This window comes from Hyla sarda, chromosome 4 (genome assembly GCF_029499605.1).
Source record: "Hyla sarda isolate aHylSar1 chromosome 4, aHylSar1.hap1, whole genome shotgun sequence".
Lineage (NCBI taxonomy): Eukaryota > Metazoa > Chordata > Amphibia > Anura > Hylidae > Hyla > Hyla sarda.
In genome coordinates this window covers 379160977-379176457 of record NC_079192.1, presented here as the reverse complement: position 1 = coordinate 379176457, position 15481 = coordinate 379160977, and the positions used below count along the sequence as shown (strand labels likewise).

The following is a 15481-nucleotide window of genomic DNA, read 5'->3' as shown; positions in this document are numbered from 1 at the left end:
CTGTAGTGTGTGTCTGTAAGTGTATGTCTGTAGTGTGTGTCTGTAAGTGTATGTCTGTAAGTGTATGTCTGTAAGTGTATGTCTGTAGTGTGTGTCTGTAAGTGTGTGTCTGTAGTGTATGTATGTAGTGTATGTCTGTAAGTGTATGTCTGTAGTGTGTGTCTGTAGTGTGTGTCTGTAAGTGTATGTCTGTAGTGTGTGTCTGTAGTGTATGTCTGTAGTGTGTGTCTGTAAGTGTATGTCTGTAAGTGTATGTCTGTAGTGTGTGTCTGTAAGTGTATGTCTGTAAGTGTATGTCTCTGGTGTGTGTCTGTAAGTGTATGTCTCTGGTGTGTGTCTGTAAGTGTATGTCTCTGGTGTGTGTCTGTAGTGTATGTCTGTAGTGTGTGTCTGTAAGTGTATGTCTGTAGTGTGTGTCTGTAAGTGTATGTCTGTAAGTGTATGTCTCTGGTGTGTGTCTGTAAGTGTATGTCTCTGGTGTGTGTCTGTAAGTGTATGTCTCTGGTGTGTGTCTGTAGTGTATGTCTGTAAGTGTATGTCTCTGGTGTGTGTCTGTAGTGTATGTCTGTAGTGTATTCTGTAAGTGTATATCTGTAGTGTGTGTCTGTAAGTGTATGTCTGTAGTGTATATCTGTAGTGTGTGTCTGTAAGTGTATGTCTGTTAGTGTGTGTCTGTAAGTGTATGTCTGTAGTGTGTGTCTGTAAGTGTATGTCTGTAGTGTGTGTCTGTAAGTATATGTATGTAGTGTGTGTGTGTAGTGTGTGTGTGTAGTGTGTGTCTGTAAGTGTATGTATGTAGTGTGTGTGTGTAGTGTGTGTCTGTAAGTATATGTATGTAGTGTGTGTGTGTAGTGTGTGTCTGTAGTGTGTGTCTGTAAGTGTATGTATGTAGTGTGTGTTGGTCAGTCGGTCAGGCAGAGGTGGGGGGGGGTAGTGTGATGTCTAACCTTATTTGGGGAAACTATGCTGTCTACCCAATGTGGGGGAACACTGCTGCATACCTAATGTGGTGGGAACTATGCTGTCTACCTAATGTGGGGGGAACTTTACTGCCAACCTAATGTGGGGGAACTATAATGCCAACCTAATGTGGGGGAACTATGCTGTCTACCTAATGTGGGGGGAACTATACTGCCAACCTAATGTGGGGGAACTATACTGCCAACCTAATGTGGGGGGAACTATACTGCCTACCTAATGTGGGGGGAACTATACTGCCTACCTAATGTGGGGGGAACTATACTGCCTACCTAATGTGGGGGATCTATGCTGCCTACCTAATGTTGGGGGAACTATACTGCCAACCTAATGTGGGGGGAACTATACTGCCTACCTAATGTGGGGGAACTATGCTGTCTACCTAATTTGAGGGAACTATACTGCCTACCTAATGTGGGGGGAACTATACTGCCTACCTAATGTTGGGGGAACTATACTGCCAACCTAATGTGGGGGGAACTATACTGCCTACCTAATGTGGGGGAACTATGCTGTCTACCTAATGTGAGGGAACTATACTGCCTACCTAATGTGGGGGAACTATGCTGTCTACCTAATGTGAGGGAACTATACTGCCAACCTAATGTGGGCGAACTATACTGCCAACCTAATGTGGGGGAACTATACTGCCTACCTAATGTGGGGGAACTATACTGCCTACCTAATGTGGGGGGAACTATACTGCCTACCTAATGTGGGGGAACTATGCTGTCTACCTAATGTGAGGGAACTATACTGCCTACCTAATGTGGGGGAACTATGCTGCCTACCTAATGTGGGGGGAACACTGCTGTGTGTGTGTGTGGGGGGGGGGGGGGGGGGGGGTTGCTTGCCTAGGGTCCTGATTTAGTTTAGCATCAGGCGCCCATTATTTCTGAACCCTGGATGGGGGGGATGTAGGTACTAGTGTGACATGTCCAACCATCAGGCCCCCAATTTGAGATGCCGGATGAATGTGAACTGTCCCATTTAAATGAATGGGATCCCCATCAGTTTCCCTTCGGTGCCTTTTCTACAGTAAAACGCTGACGGACATATCAATAAACTAATTATAAACTATTGACATTGTATGTGATCGGACATGCTTCTACATGACGCCAGCCTGTCGCCATCGACCACTATATGGTGGCAGTGCCTGGCGTGCCATGCAAGCATTCAATGGCAGGGATTTATTCATATAAGGGTTATCATTGTAGGTAGCAGGTGAGGGAATGTTGGTAGAAGTAGATGGGCACTGGATGGCAGGTAGGGTGTGATGAGCCCTCCATGAAGCAGCAGGGTGGACTCCCAACTCTGCAGCACAGCATGGGTTAATGTGAATCAGCCTTTGTGAAGGGTTTGCTAACCTCCCCCTCCTCTCAGCCTCTCCTCCTCCCCCTTCCCTCCCTCTCTGGAGCTGTGTTGCAGGCGCTGGATTCCCTCTATTGCAGCTTGAGAAACCTTCTCCCTGCACAGGGAAGGGATCCAGGGATCGGGGCCCAGGAGATCCACAGCCATGGACAGTGCAGGTAAGGTGGCACCGGATGTGCCAGGCAGGGGTGACAGTGAGGGGGCAGGCTGGCAGTGCATGTATATGTTTACAGTGTGGGGCTATATATAGCAGTGCTGCAGATCTGATACATTGTATATGAATGTAACCCTCGCTGTACGGAGAGAGGGGCATGTGTCTCAGCAGTAGTGGGGGGAGAAGCCTCCACGTGTGGCACCAGTTGTTTGTCTCAGCCTTGATGGGACTGGGCAGGTGAGGGGGGCACATAGGCCACATCCTGGGGATAAAGTTCTGGCTACAGGCTGGAGCCCTGGAGCTGTGCCTGGGGGAGGCCTGAGGAGAATGTATGGGGCAGAGCTGTCAGCCTAGGAATGTTTCCCAACCAGGGTGCCTCCAGCTGTTGCAAAACTACAATTCCCAGCATGCCCGGACAGCCTTTGGCTGTCCGGGCATGCTGGGATTTGTAGTTTTGCAACAGCTGGAGGCACCCTGGTTGGGAAACACAGGCCTAGGAAGTTTAGGGTTAGGGGCTCTGCCCCCCATTAATCCTTCTATTACATCAGTGAAGTGCCCCCTGCCTGCTGCCTGTGCCCTCAATGTAACAGGCATACCCCCCCAGGAGACATAAATGAATGGGACCCCCCTTCGCCATAGAGATTAATAGTAGTCCTGGGTTCTCAAAATTATGTATGGCGTACATGCCACTTCTGCTGGAGCTTTTTGCTGGGCACAGGTACCAGTAGGTGCCTATATCCTAATCTAGTTTTGCAACATCTGGAGGCCCACAGTTGGGAGACCGCTGATTGTAAAGAGTGAATCATTGGGGTATCAGTGGCACTAGAGGATATGCCAATCAGGGTACTGTAAAACTACAACTCCCAGCATGCCCTGACATAGTATACAGCTAACCTTATGCCAGATTTGCTGGAGCTTTTTGCTGGGCACAGGTACCAGAATCTCCGGCCCACAGTTTAGAGACCACTGATTGTAGAGAGTAAATTATGGGGGTACCAGCGGCACTAGAGGATACACCAGTGGTTTCCAACCAGGGTGCCTCCAGCTGTTTCAAAACTACAACTCTCAGCATGCCCTGACATAGTATACAGCTAACCTTATGCCAGATCTGCTGGAGCTTTTTGCTGGGCACAGGTACCCGTTTCCCTGGTAAGGGGGTCTGACCACTGGATGTGTCTTCATTTATATAGAACAGTGGTCTCCAAACGTGGACCTCCCAGATGGTGCAAAACTACAACTCCCAGCATGACCGGCTGCCCAGGCATGCTGGGTGTTGTAGTTTTGCAACAGCTGCAGGCACCCTGGTTGGGAATCACTGGGACACACCTTTGCAATTTTCGGAAACCTACAGGTGCTGGCTGATGTTCTCCTGGATCCCCAAGGTCCTTATGTAGACCTTACTGGTGACCGCCACTATAGACCATCTTAGCGCTCATGAGGTTGTGACCCGCTTAGTGTACGACTTTCCATTGTTATGTAGAGGTACAGTCCAGGTTTATTTTTGATGTATTTGTGGGACACGGGTGATTCTGACTATGGGCGGTATCACAACTGCTGGTGGTCACCTATGTTTAAAGGGGTATTCCAGGCCAAAACTTTTTTTATATATCAACTGGCTCCGGAAAGTTAAAAAGATTTGTAAATTACTTCTATTAAAAAATCTTAATCCTTCCAATAGTTATTAGCTTCAGATTTGTAAATTACTTCTATTAAAAAATCTTAATCCTTCCAATAGTTATTAGCTTCTGAAGTTGAGTTATTGTTGTTTTCTGTCTAACTGCTCAATGATGATGTCATGTCCCATTCTCCCATCATGTACAGCTCCCGGGACGTGACATCATCATTGAGCAGTTAGACAGAAAACTTCAGAAGCTAATACCTATTGGAAGGATTAAGATTTTTTTTATAGAAGTAATTTACAAATCTGTTTAACTTTCCGGAGCCAGTTGATATGTAAAAAAAAAAAAGTTTTTTTTCCTGGAATACCCCTTTAAGACCACAATAACTCTGAAATGTATCAAAAGGTACATGCACAGGATCCATAGCACCGCTCGTGTTGATCTTTGGTGAATTACGGTGAACACTGGCACTTTAGGGGCTATACCTAACATGGACATCTATGGCATATCCACAGGACCCCTGTTTTACATGTTGGTAGGGGTCCTAGAGGTGGGACCTGCATCGATCAGACATAGCATGTCCACATTAGGAGACCCCTTAAAGATGGCTATAGACACCAGATTTTGGATTCCCTATTTGCCAGCAATCTAATGGCTTTGGATCCCATTTGTCCTTTGATGTCTACAATGGGGGCATCAGGTTAAGGATGGGTTAGATCTTTGCTTATCTGATTCTTTGCGTTACTAAGATAAGCAGTGTCAAAGACCTGGCAACCACTATTAGATAGTGACCAGTCAACTGGTCCGAGAGCTGTTCTGTCTGACAGTGTTTCCCAACCAGTGTGTCTCCAGCTGTTGCAAAACTTCGACTCCCAGCATTGTCCGGGCATGCTGGGAGTTGTAGTTTTGCAACAGCTGGAGGCACCCTGGTTGGGAAGTACTGGTCTATGATATGCTGGACATACAAAGTGTAGTAGGCTAGAAAAGGTGGGGAGCAGTATTTCTGTATATCAAGGTAGAAGGCCCAGAGTCACAACCTCTGTGGGCTCTCTAATGGCTGCCATGTTTGGTTGTTACCCTTGTAGGAGGTAGAATTTTAAGACGTGAAGAAAGTGGGCCATTCAGGGACTTATATTTTCTTTACTATGCTCCAGTTTTGTAACTTTTTCCACATAGGACTGGTGGAAAATTATAGCCAGTGTTCGTTTTGTTGCTATATGGACAAATCCCAGGGGTTAGAGTGCTTAGGAATGTTTTGGAGCCAAGGGCATCCATGCCACGGAAGCCCATGTGGGGCGCTTAGAGAGGGGAACCAGCTTTGGTTGGTACCATCTCACATTTTGGGTGAAGAGAATTGCAGTGGAAAATTGGGTCTATGGATTTACTTGGGCGCCATAGCAACCTAAATTTAATCTTCCTATGGTGCCCCACTTTAATGTATGCCAATGATTTCTTGGACTATCGCTAGTAGAAGGTTACTATTGCCTCTTGAAGAGTTGTAAAGGGCCCCTAGGTTTTATAGCGCCCCCCCCCCCCCCCTTTGTAATCTATGCGCAGTGCAATTCATTACCGAGTAAAGCGGGGATTAGAAGGTGATAGACTTGCAAATTTTATTCACCCTTGTGAAAAGGTTTGTAATATAAGGAAAACTCGCCCTCAGGGGTAGTCTCTGAGAATGAGCATTAGTGACACCCTTCTCCGCCTCTACTTGTACAGTATTTGCTCATGTCCTTTTGGCTGTCAAAATTCCTAGTCATTGAACACGTAGGTCCGACCATTTATTATCATTTTTTTTTATATATATATATATATATATATATATATATATATATATATATATATATATATATATATATATATATATTGCGTGCAAATTATGAGACCTCACTGTGTGAGATACACTATATAGTTATATGATGTATGAGATGCATTAGTTATATTCTAGATGTGTGAGATACATTAGTATAATTGAGGGCCAATAGACAGTTACAGTTTTAGGGTACGGTTCACACGTGTATATTTTCTGCTGCAGATTTGCTATAGCAGATTTTGTTACCCATTAAAGTCAATGGGCAGAAAATACGCACCTGGGAACGTATCGTAAAGCTTTGGTCCCACAAAGCGCTTATGCAATGTATTTTACACAGCACAAAAACAGATGTGCAGCGGAAAATGCGCTGCGTATTCTCCCGTGAGCAAACACACAGGGCTACCTGGCGGCAGTCCTGTGTGTTCAGTGAGGTTTGGAGGCGTGGCCTCGTGTCACGGTTATGCTGGCACGTGGCCATGCCTCTAAACCTCACTGAATACACAGCACTGCCGCCGGGTAGCCTTGTGTATGCTCAACAGAGAATACGCAGTGCATTTCCCACTGCGCAGCGTGAAATACGCTGCGTAGGTGCTACGTAGGACTGTAGCCTTAAAGGGGTTGTGCGCTGCCCTGACTTTCGGAGCTCCGTTTACTGCGTCCGGAAGTTCATTACTCCGAACGCTGTGTGCGGGCTTCGCCCGCCCCCTTGTGACGTCTCGCCTGCCCCCTTGTGACGTCACGCCCGCCCCCTCTACCAAAGTCTATGGGAAGGGGGCGTGACAGCGGTGGCGCCCCCTTCCCATAGACTCTCGTTGTACCCCTGGTTAGTGTGGGGGGAGCAAGCTGACAGTTTTCCTTTTAAAGAGGTAACTTTAGTAGTACATACCTGCCAGAACTGGGTATTTCCTGTTAAATTTCGTTCTCTAAGCTACACATCCCATAGTTTGTAAGTATGAGGTCACTTTCCTCCCTCCCACACATCAGCCACCCCACCCATTAAAAACACCTGTGATCCCTTCAATGCAATACACCAGTGTTTCCTAATCAGGGAGCCTACAGCTGTTCCAAAATGAACTCTCTCCCACCCAGCGGTCGCTCCACCCATAGAAGCAGGACAGACTCCCTCTGATCACCTGACTAGTGATGTCAGGTCTTGATGCACTGCAACCTGGGAAATCCTGAGACCTGAGTAATTTTGTATACTGTTCAAAATAAAATTGGGGTGATAATCACAGAAGGATTGTGAGAAAACCGTCACACACAGGTACACACACTATATTATGAACTACACTAACTTTACAGCCCCTGTAGCATAGTCAGATAAAACAAATCCTGGATTTAGTGATACCTAGGATTTCATGTGATGAGATATATATATGTGCATGTATAAATAAATCATTTTTATACTTGTCTTTCGTGTAAAGTGAACCTATAGGGCTACACTGACTTTCGTTAGTATGAAGTTGCCAACCAAGAAATCTGTGCATCTTATCTGCATTTATTTTAGGATGCAGTTCGGCCTATGTTTACGTCAGATTGTAAAATAAGATGCAAAACGTAAAATAGATGTTCAGTTGAAGTCGATGGCTGTAGGTTATTTTTAGTTTAATCTTATTCTGATGTCCAAATGGCGATTGTGAACACAGCCTTAGTTATTTCAGCACTCATTATGTTAAAAAAAATACAGTATATACATGTCGCAAATGAGTTGGTTACATGCGACTATCATTGAAGTCCATAGGAGATATTTATCAAAACCTATCTAATGGAAAAGTTGCTGAGTTGCCCATAGCAACCAATCAGATCGCTTCTTTCATTTTTGAAAAAATGAAAGTAATCTGGTTGCTATGGGCAACTTTTCCTCTGGACAGGTTTTGATAAATCTCCCCCATGCTTCCAGAGTCTCGTTCTACCTGCGACCTAAAATTCGGATTTGGATACCAGTACCATAGGTTGTATGTCGCACCACAGCCACCTTCACAGTCATTTGCTTGTGATATCAAAGTGCAACAATGGAATCTACATGTGACACAACCGGAGTCACCCTGAAGCTCTAGCCTAATCCTCTGTAACCTTGCGGCCTACTCGTCACCAGGAATAAGGGACTTGACCTCCCAATTCTTAGGATTACACATCATTGCAAATCAAAAGCACATGCCATCTGGTCACATGCCATCTATTAGGACCCTTGTGTGACAGGTTTGGAAAATCCACTCTACAAGGGAGAAAGGGAACCTTCCTTAGAGGGGATGTCTCACCTGTCCTCTGTACTCTCTCATTTGTTTCATTTGTTACCCAGCCATGCCAGCTTTTGACTACTGAGCGATTAAAAGAGACTTGACAGACTACCATATTTGATAATTTTGTGGGCATGGCCCTGAACATACCCTATATACCCAGTTACACCACATGTTAAAGGGGTACTCCGCCCCTAGACATCTTATCCCCTATCCAAAGGATAGGGGACAAGATGACTGATTGCTGGGGTCCCGCCGCTGGGGACCCCCACGATCTCCCTACTGCACCCGGCATTCGTTTAGAGCGTTGGGTGCAGCGCCGGAGGCTCTTGACGTCACAGCAACACCCGCTTGTGATGTCACGACCACGCCCCCTAAATGCAAGTCTATGGGAGGGGGCGTGATGGCCGTCACGCCCCCTCCCATAGACTTGCATTGAGGGGGCGTGATGTGACATCAAGAGCGGGTACCCCTTTAAACCATATGGTGCTCTGGCCTTCTGGTATGCTTGGCATGCTTTAAAGCGCAACTTTCACATGAAATCGGCATATATAACTGTCCGTACTGTTATTGCAGCTATACGTTTGGCTGTTTATTCTGTGACTTTATCTTCATAAAAAGACATTATTCAGCAGTCATGAAGAGTCAGAGAGGTGTGGACAGGGGTTTTGCAGTGTCACCCCATCCCTGCTGTGTGATTGACACACAGGTCCATCATGCATGCGCTGCTTCTCAGTATTACGGTGCTCACTCTCTGCGCGGACATGTGCGGCTCCAGGAAGAATACAATAGCCGGCAATGCGTAGAAAAAAACCCAACACTAGAGACGGAGTGAGCACAACAGCGCGTCTGTGGGGGACCTGTGTGCCAATCACACAGTGGCATGGGGATGACTTAAGGGAAGAGAGGCATGGCAGCCCTGGGGCACTGCCAACCACTGGCCACACCTTTTTTGACTGTTCATGACTGCTGAATAAAGCCTTTTTTTTGTTTTGTTTTTTTATTGAGATACAGCCAATGGTATGGCTGTATATCCCCGTTACCATATCGCCATGTGACAGTTGCACGGTATGGTCTCTCTATACATCACTGTTGATCCTGTTCTCTTTATAAATGCCACCAGTGAATGTCTAGATCTGGCTGGCATAGATGGCATCTGATTGCAGCATATACTTTTTTTTTCTCCATATGGATGCCTAAAGGGGTACTCCGCCCCTAGACATCTTTTCCCCTATCCAAAGGCTATGGGATAAGATGTCTGATCGTGGGGGTCCTGTAGCTGGGACCCCCGCAATCTCTGTGGAGCTCCCAGTGTTCTTGCAAAACGATGTGTGCTGGCGGCAGTGGTCGTGACGTCACAACCACGTCCCTCATGACGGCACATCACGCTCCCTCAATGCAAGTCAATGGGAGACCACACCCCCTCCCATAGACTTGAATTGAGGGGGCGCGGTGTGATGTCATGAGGGGCATGGTCATGACATCGCAACCCCCGCTGCCCGCTCCAAGCATTCGTAACAAAATGTTCCGAACAAAGGGGCAGCGGAGTACCCCTTTAACATGTATGGCAAACTTAAAGGGGTACTCCGGTGCTTAGACATCTTATCCCCTATCTTAAGGATAGGGGATAAGATGCCTGATGGCGGGAGTTCCGCCGCTGGGGACCCCCGTGATCTTGCACGCAGCACCCCGTTTGTAATCAGTCCCCGGAGCGTGTTCGCTCTGGGACTGATTACCGGCGACTACAGGGCGGGCGGCGTGTGACGTCACGCCTCCACCCCCGTGTGATGTCACCCTCCGCTCCTCAATGCAAGCCTACGGGAGGGGGCGTGATAGCTATCACGCCCCCTCATGTAGGCTTGCATTGAGGAGCGGAGCTTGACATTACACGGGGGCGGAGGCGTGACGTCACACGCCGCCCGCCCTGTAGTCGCCGATAATCAGTCCCAGAGCGAACACGCTCCGGGGACTGATTACAAACGGGGTGCCGCGTGCAAGATCACGGGGGTCCCCAGCGGCGGAACTCCCGCCATCAGGCATCTTATCCCCTATCCTTTGGATAGGGGATAAGATGTCTAAGCACCGGAGTACACCTTTAACAATATCTATCAAACTTGGGACCTTTTTAAACCTTGCATCCGGAGCGCCTCTAAAACAGCCACTTTTTTGTAAGGTTTACAGTAACTGCACCCTATTGTGGTTAGGTTTTCGTGTTTGTCCCACTAAAACTGGGACTACTGGCAAACATGGTTTGGTGAAGCTGAAAACGAATATTCTTGTTGGGTTTGGCATTTTTAAATACAGGCTTTTTATTTTATTTTATTTCGAGCACAGTGTAATACTTAATTCCACCTGTGGGGGCACTGTAGGAAATTGAACACTTACTGCCAATTTCAGACTGCTAACAGATGGGATTACACAAAGAACAAATTGGTCATCACAATTACTCTATGGCCAACATTAGTCACAAATGGCTACTGACAGGATGCAGAGATGGCCTACAGTGTAATCTTTAGCTATATTGTAGTCTACAGTTATTAATGTCCGAGTCGAAATCCCCCCTTTAATTGAGAAATTTATGGGAATATTTAGTTCCTGAGCTATCGTCTTATGTGAAGCCTGTTAGAGGAGCACTCCAGGCAGAACTGATATGCTGTGCTATACTTATCTCAGGGACTGTGAATACTTGTGTCATGCCCCGCCCCCTCAGACCCTGAACATGAGTTTGTTTTGCCTCGAGTGTTCCTTTAAAATTCTCTGATCTCTATTGCTAATAAAGAAGATAGCTGTTCAGCCAATAGCTCTCTCCCCCAGTCTTAAGCCCCTTTCACACTACAGGTATCATCCTGCTGTTTTACTGACGTTATTTTACAATAACGGATGAAAAAAAGGATGCAATAACTGGTAAAAACGGATGACAACTGATGACCACCATCCATTATTTTTGATGTTTTTTTTTTCCTTAAAAAACCTGATGTAGTTCATCCATTATCATCTGTTATTACCAGTTTTTTTTAAATCAGGTTTTTAACCCTTTTTAGTAAAGCTGTACTGAGCATGCTCAGTACAAAAAACGGATGTAAAAAAAATGGACAATAATGGATAACGTATTTATTTTTATTTTTTTTGACATCCGTTGCCCATAGACTTCAATGTTAAATTTTAACGGCCGTTTTTTCACCATTATCTTTGCCGGACCAAAAATTTGTGCTTGCACCGTCTTTGGTGTCGGCAAAAATAACGGACATTAGTAAAAACGGACATGCCTGATACAAAAGTATGTTCAAAAAAATCCCATTGACATGAATGGGATTTTTTGATGGGCGTTTTCAGTAGGGATAAACCGATATCGATTTTTATTTTTATATTTTTTTTTTAGGGCTGATACCGATAATCTGCGACCTTTCAGGCCGATAGCCAATAACTTATACCGATATTCCGGTATAAGTTATCGGCTATTTACCACACACCCCCCACCCCCGGCCCCGCAGATCAATGATTTAAAGCGGGTGCTTTAAATCAAGGAACTGCAGCGGCTTTTGCGGGGCCAGAGACCTCCGCCGCCACCGCTTCTTTTCCCCTTGCCTATCTTGGGGTCCTCCCTAGTCCAACCACCACCGCTGCCCCATTGCCTCCCCCATCCCCGGGTTTTATAATTACCTGTTCCCGGGGTCCGCGCTACTTGGCTCCGGCGGCGTCCTGAGCTGTCATTGTGCGCACTGACGGGGACGTTGCGTTGAGGACGTCACTCGTCATTGCGCTGCGCAGTGTGCAGGAGCCAGAAGTAGCGCGGACCCCGAGAACAGGTCATTATAAAACCGGGGACGGGGGAGGCAGTGGTGGTGGTCTCTGGCCGGGGAGGCGGGGCATTATCAGCAAGGTAATTGCCGATACCGATAATGTCCAAAATCGTGATAATATCGGCCAAACCGATAATCAGTCGATCCCTAGTTTTCAGGACTTTTTGCCGGGAGCAATAACGGAGGTTTTTACAGGATGATACCTGTAGCGTGAAAGGGGCCTTAGCCGAACCTTTGTGTTCTGAATGAGGAGACACCTCTGATACTGCCTTATCTTACCAAGAAGAAGAGAATCAGGTAGTTAAACCCCCCCCCCCCCCCCCCGGTATTCTTCATACTTGTCCGGTAGATCCCATTTTACTGCTTCTGTATCAGTCTTCACTGCAGCTCTGGAATTCGGATCCCTAAATATAAAGCCTGCTATACAATCTTAAGCTTTCTATACAGATAAGAATTTCCATAGAGATTTGCCGTATTCTAAAGGAACAAAAGAGATTCCTTATGATAATATATTTTGCACGAAAAAAGGAGAAAAAAAATCAAATATATCCATCATTCGGCAAACTGTCACCAATTAAGTAAGTGCCCCCTGCCTCCGCTTGTCACAATCCCAGCCAACACCTCATGTACGAATCCTCTATAAACTTCTTTGTCTGCGTCTCCCGTGTATTGTTCTTCAATGTACGCTGCCGCCGCTGAATATATTTGCTCTGTTTAAATAAAGGATGATAATTTGTGTCTCAGTCAAAAAGTGACAGTGTTTGGCGGTGACAGCGGCGCTCGGCACAGACCTTGTGAGACTCCGGCGCTGTTTAGAAGCGCTCTCTATGAAATTTAATGCTTTTGCATCCCAGAGGCAATTATGACATTTAAATCCTTTTACTGCAAAGCATTGCTGGTCCGGCGGTGACGTGACTAACAATTTTTCCAGCTTTGTAAGCCATTTGCTGAGGCTATTATGAAGAATAATAGAAGCGCAGGACTGGGTTTCTTCTGGGGAGAGCGAGGTATCGGTGCATTGTCTGTGTTGGATATCTCCGGCACCAGATGGAAGCACAAGGTGAGTTATTTAGGGAGAGCGAGACTTCTGATGGGCTGAGCCGATTCTGCCGTAGTCATTAGCTGCCTGAGGCACATGTGCATTATACATGGAATGTGCCGGAGACGGGTAGTGCAGCTGCAGGTGATGTCTGGAAGTAGTAATTCTGGGTTTACCCCCATACAGAACGTGGCCTCTGTCATATGGATGTCCCAGCTTAACTGACCTGACTGTTTGAAGGCTATTAAGGGTACGTTCCCACACGGCGTATTTGCTGCTGCGTATTTTATTTTCCCTGTTGAAGTCAATGGGTAGGAAAATACGCAGCACCAAATAAGCAGCAAATACGCAGCAAAATACGCCACGTGGGAATGCACCCTCAAGGAGTACTCCTGCTCCGTCCTGCCCAGGCTGCAAAAAAAACCATCACTCACCTTCCTGGGTTCCCGCGGAGTGCCACTACAGCTGATCGGTCCTCCGGTCCATCCTCTTCATACTTCCGTGTGAACAGCCTATTATGGGCCGAGGCAGAATATGGCGGCGGCCGGCGATAGGCTGAACGCCATGTGACTCTTTGTTCACACGGAAGTATGAAGAAGATGGACCGGAGGACCGATCAGCTGTAGTGGTGCTCTGCGGGAACCCAGGAAGATGAGTGATGGTTTATTTTCATTTGTTTTGCAGCCTGGAGCAGGAGTACTCTGCACCAGAGGACTCCTTTAAGCCTTTACACATGGTGTTCAAAGTTGATCGTAGCGTCTAAACTGTAAAAAAAAAAAAAAAAAAAAAAACATTCCCGGCAGCTCAGTTGGGCTGATCAGGACAGTCACAGTGGAACCATGATGTCCCGATCACCTAGGATGCGAGCAGAGGGTCCTTTACCTGCCTCCCACACGTCCGATCGGCGATTGCTCCAAGCCTTAGATTCGGGCTTGAGCAATCGATCACCGATAACACTGATCAATGCAATGCTATGACTTTGCATTAAACAGTGCTGGCAATCAATGTACTGCATGTTATAGTCCCCTATGGGGGCTATAACATTGGAAAAAAATAGTTAAAGGGGTTATTCAGGAAAAAACAGTTTTTTATATATCAACTGGCTACTGAAAGTTAAACAGATTTGTAAATTACGTCTATTAAAATATCTTAATCCTTTCAGTACTTATGAGCTTCTGAAGTTGAGTTGTTCTTTTCTGTCTAAGTGCTCTCTGATGACAAGTGTCTCGGGAACTGTCCAGAGTAGTAGCAAATCCCCATAGCAAACCTCTTCTACTTTATATGCAGTTCCCGAGACAGAGATGTCAGCAGAGAGCACTGTTGCCAGACAGAAAAGAACAACTCAATTTCAGCAGCTGATAATTATTGGGAAGGATTAAGATTGTTTAATAGAAGTAATTTACAAATCGGTTTTTCTTTCTGGAGCCAGTTGATATATAAAAAAAAAGAAAATTTTTTTTTTATCCTGGAATACCCCTCAATACCTGGAATACCCCTCAAGTTAAAATCACCCCCCCTTTCCCATTTAAAAAACCATGTAAATAAAAATAAATATAAGCATATGTGGTATCGCCACGTGCATAAATGTCCGAACTATAAAAATATATTGTTAATTAAATATATCGTCAATGGTGTACGTGCAAAAAAATTCCACAGTCCAAAATAGTGTATTTTTGGTCACTTTTTAGACCATAAAAAAGAGAATAATAAGCGATCACAAAGTCCGATCAAAATAAAAATGGTACCGATAAAAACTTTAGATCATGGTGCAAAAAAATAAGCCCTCATACTGTCCCATTCTCAGAAAATTAAAAAAGTTATAGGGGTCAGAAGATGATAATGTTAAACGTATAAATTTTCCTGCATGTAGTTATGATTTTTTTCAGAAGTCTGACAAAATCAAACCTATATAAGTAGGGTATCATTTTAATCGTATGGACCTACAGAATAAAGATAAGGTGTCATTTTTACCGAAAAATTTACTGCGTAGAAACGGAAGCCCTCAAAAGTAACAAAATTGTGTTTTTTATTCAATTTCTGTGCACAATGAATATTTTTTTTTTTGTTTTGCTGTAGATTTTTGGGTAAAATGACTGGATTCATTACAAATTAGAATTGGTGTCACAAAAAATAAGCCATCATTTGGGTCTGTAGGTGCAAAATTGAAAGGGTTATGATTTTTAAAAGGTGAGGGGGAAAAACTTAAAGTGGAAAAACCCTGAGTCCCCAAGGGTTAAAAGGCATATACATACCTACCGTATTTTCTGGCATATAAGATAACTTTTCAACCCTGGAAAATGTTCCCAAAAGTCGGGGGTCGTCTAATATGCCGGGTGCTGCAGAGAAATGGTTTGTTTTATTGTGGTTTTTTTTTTTTTTTGGGAGGGGGGGGGGGGAGGTGTTATATAATTAATTATTTAAAAAAATAATAATTATCAAAACATTTTATAAAATTTTTTTAGATATTTTTTTT

The 15481-nt window shown here is 45.2% G+C and overlaps 1 protein-coding gene across 1 annotated transcript in view; it reads left to right on the top strand.

Annotated features, from left to right (window-relative positions):
* Window positions 1-2370: 2370 nt before the first annotated feature.
* NDST1 (N-deacetylase and N-sulfotransferase 1) overlaps window positions 2371-15481 on the top strand; it is a 118125-nt gene continuing 105014 nt past the window's right edge. Inside the window, exon 1 of the mRNA XM_056516895.1 lies at window positions 2371-2507. The gene's annotated coding sequence lies outside the window, so the exon portion shown is untranslated. The remainder of the gene's footprint in view (window positions 2508-15481) is intronic.